Below are 3,896 nucleotides of genomic sequence, written 5' to 3'. Positions count from 1 at the left end.
TTCCAAGAATGTCTTTCCCCAAACTAAAGAGATGTAAGCCACAAACAAGAGAGAAAAGGAAATCTCTGCTGTAAACACCCAACTATTGACCCTTTCAGTGCCTTTGCACATCCCCTCTTTCCTGGACATCCTCCTAAACAAACCAGATAGAGATTCTACTTAAATCAGTCATTCCCGTATTTTCAAAGAACATTTCTTTAGGATCTCAAGGAATTGCCAAAGAGGAAGAACTGTTAGGGGTGTGATTTCTACTGAGCTTTTCTGTATATTGCGTTTTTGTTAGGCAATGTGACAATTTGAAAGAAATCTGCTGAGAGCAGCAACGTACTGAGGTCCAACAACTTTTGAAGCTCTATTCTTGCCCCTGGTCCCCTTAGTTTACAGTGAGAATGTCTGTAGAGAAAAGAAATAAGGGGCGCCTGGGTGGCTCAGTTGGTTGAGCGTTAACTTTGGCTCAGGTCATGATCTCACAGCTCGTGAGTTCGGGCCCTGCATCGGGCTCTGTGCTGACAGCTCAGAGCCTGGAGCCTGCTTCTGCTTCTGTGTCTCCCTCTCTCTCTGCCCCTAACCCATTCACATTCTGTCTCTGTCTCTCTCAAAAATAAATAAACATTAAAAAAAGAAATAAAAAAAGAAATAAGACATTAGTTGAATAAATACAACATTCACAGGGTTAGCATGTAGAACTTAGCAGGTAAGGCTCTGAAAATAATTAACAAATTAATTTTTGATCACCCTATATAATGCTAAGTGAAATAAGTCAGAGAAAGATATCATATGATTTCACTCATATGTGGAATTTGAGAAACTCAACAGATGAACATAGGGGAAAGGAAGGAGAAATAAGATAAAAACAGAAAGGGAGGCAAACCATAAAAGACTCTTAAATACAGAGAAAAACAGGCTTTCTGGGAGGGAGGGGGTGGATCTAATAGGTGATGGGCATTAAGGAAGGCCCTTTTCAGAATGAGCACTGGGTGTCATATGTAAGAGATGAATCACTGGGTTCTACTTCTAAAGCCAAGACCACACCGTAGTTAACTAACTTGAAAATAAGTTAAAAAAAAACAATAATAAAATCTGTGATCACCCTAAAAAGGAGAAGCTGTTTCCTTTTCCCCACCAAGAATTTTTCCTGTGTCCTATGTGGAATTGACTGAAAAAAAAAAAAAAAAAAAAAAAAAAAAAAAAAAGCTATAATTCCAGGATCACTCTGACTTCCTTTTGGCAAGAGCTTTGTTTTGTTTAGATGCAGCAAGCATTTCAGCCAACCCGGACAAGGGAAAGGAAGCGAGAAGACAGAAGAATAGAACATAACTTGAAAGAAAATCAGAGAGGAAAGGAAGAAAAGGCACATGAAATGAAGAAAATAGACCTATACTTAAAAAAAAAAAAATAGTGGAAGGAAACACTCTTTTGTCATTTCCCACATCTGGTCAGTCAGACCATAGGACATAATCTGGTTAAGAAAAAAAAAATCGGATCGTATTCTCTTTGTTTTGTGCCTGGATGATTCCAATCCCTGTATGACTAGAATCCATGCCAACTCAGTCTCCATTGACTACTGTCAATATTTTGCTTTTTTTGTTCTGTTCACAATCTTTCCAGTGTCTGTAAGTTCCAGCTTTATCATATTAAATTTAACCTTTTCAGCCTGGCTCTTAGGACCCTTTAATATATGACCTCATCCCACATATCTCTGATCAGATTGTCTCATCAACATTTCCTTCTCATTCTGCCTTCTCTGTATTCCTTCCATTTGGAATGCCCTTGATTTTCCTCTCTGAATTCGACCTATTCTTGAAGGTCTAGTCAGATTTCTCCTTCTGTGAAATTTTCTGTCCACTCCACTTTTATCTTCTTCTCTCATAGCTATTTCAGTGTCCATAGTATGTCATGTGCAATTTTATTTTTTTATTTATTTTTTTTTTTTTAAATTTTTTTTCAACGTTTATTTATTTTTGGGACAGAGAGAGACAGAGCATGAACGGGGGAGGGGCAGAGAGAGAGGGAGACACAGAATCGGAAACAGGCTCCAGGCTCTGAGCCATCAGCCCAGAGCCTGACGCGGGGCTCGAACTCACAGACCGCGAGATCGTGACCTGGCTGAAGTCGGACGCTTAACCGACTGCGCCACCCAGGCGCCCCATGTCATGTGCAATTTTAGATGGCCACACCTGTGAAACTTAAAAGAGTATAGCAAGTCCTTGGATTTGCATTAGTTTTTCATTGTCTCTAGCACTTAATGACACTGGACAAGCTACTTACCCTCTCTGAAGCTCCATTTTTTTGTCCATGAAAGGAGATAATACTGTTACCTTAGAGGATCAGTGGAAGGATAAAGTAGGTGAAAGGATAGGTATGTAGTGCTTAACACCATGCCTGGCCCATAAAAAAAAACTATAGCAGATATACCAGTAATTTCCTTCCTGTCATCATACCCCTTTCGAAAAGAAACTACTTTCTTTAAACTACTACTTTTTTTTAAACTACTTCTGCCACAGCCCCAGAAGAGATACCTAACATCTTGGATGCTTTTTGGATATAGGTAACTGAATGCCTGATTAAAAGTGACTAAATAATACTGATATTTAAAAATTATATATATATTATATATATGTACATATGTATATGTATTAAAATGAATTCTAGATGTAAGCAGTTCCAGCAATTGGTTTTGAGGCTCAGTGATATCAGAGCTCTGAATTGGCACCTCTGGAATTCTTTGCTTTGTTCCATAAAGAATGACTTATCAAGAATATGGAAGGAAGAAAGGGATTCTCTTCTAACATCTCTCTTTTATTTGAGAGGAAAATATTTCCTAATAGACTTCTTTTTAGATCTCACTGGACAGAGATATCATTTGTGATGTATCCACTTCCAGCTCAAAGGGAGTCTGGATTAATGCATATCTGGCAAAAGGGAAATGCATTTATAATAACTAACCTGGACTAGGTATGATTCATCCTCTGGGCTTGGGCACATTACTGCCTGAAAGTGCAAGTGGGTTCTATTATCAAAGAAGAGGGGATGGCTGTAATGTAAGTGTCAACCATGTCTGCCCTTTGGGCAACGCAAGATGGCACATTGACCTCTTTCTTTTGGCTACAACTGATTGGAAATGAACAGTGAGCTAAACTGAATCAAGGACCAGTAATTCCTGATTCCAGTGCTTTAAATTCTAAGGTATACCTTGTATTTTTCCAGTAAAGTCTCCTTTTAGTGGGTTTCTGTTTCAAGCCACAGGCTCATTTAAATGATCTCAATTAATAATCACTAAAATAAAAACTGTCATAATATTTACTGGCCTGTTTTGTTTTTTAATGGTTTCACACATGTTAGTCTTCTCTTGCACATAACCTATAAATTCCTTAAGGCAGAAATCAACTGTGTACTTTGTTTTCCATAGTTCTTAAACTACCATTAACTATAAGGTATGATGAGCTCCCTTAATACCTGTGGAATGATTGGTTGATTGGTTGCTATTCTTTTTAGTTAATATTTTTAACTGTTCCAGAAGTAGATTAAAAGAGAAATGTATTATCCCTCAGATTAGTAAAATGCAGTTCCAGATTTCTAGTTTGATAAATTTAAGATCTTTTAAAATATAGCAAATTGGTAGAAGAATAAAGAGATGTACTTCAATATAAAAACAGTAGTTGTGTTACCTGTAAGAGGTAACACTGTGACTCTATCTTCATCATTTCAAATTTTCCATGTAGGACATGAATTACTTTCAGAATCTAAAAAGAAATAAGTTCATTTCAGATGAGGCAATAAGGGAAAAAATATATTTGGCCACTTAGTACATGTTTCTTAATTTCCTTCTTTTGTCTAACAGCATAACTTTGGCCTTCATTGTATAATATAAAATTCAGATTTTAATCTCTTTTTAA

This window comes from Lynx canadensis, chromosome C2, assembly GCF_007474595.2.
Source record: "Lynx canadensis isolate LIC74 chromosome C2, mLynCan4.pri.v2, whole genome shotgun sequence".
Taxonomy (NCBI): Eukaryota; Metazoa; Chordata; class Mammalia; order Carnivora; family Felidae; genus Lynx; species Lynx canadensis.
This window is presented reverse-complemented; position numbering follows the sequence as displayed.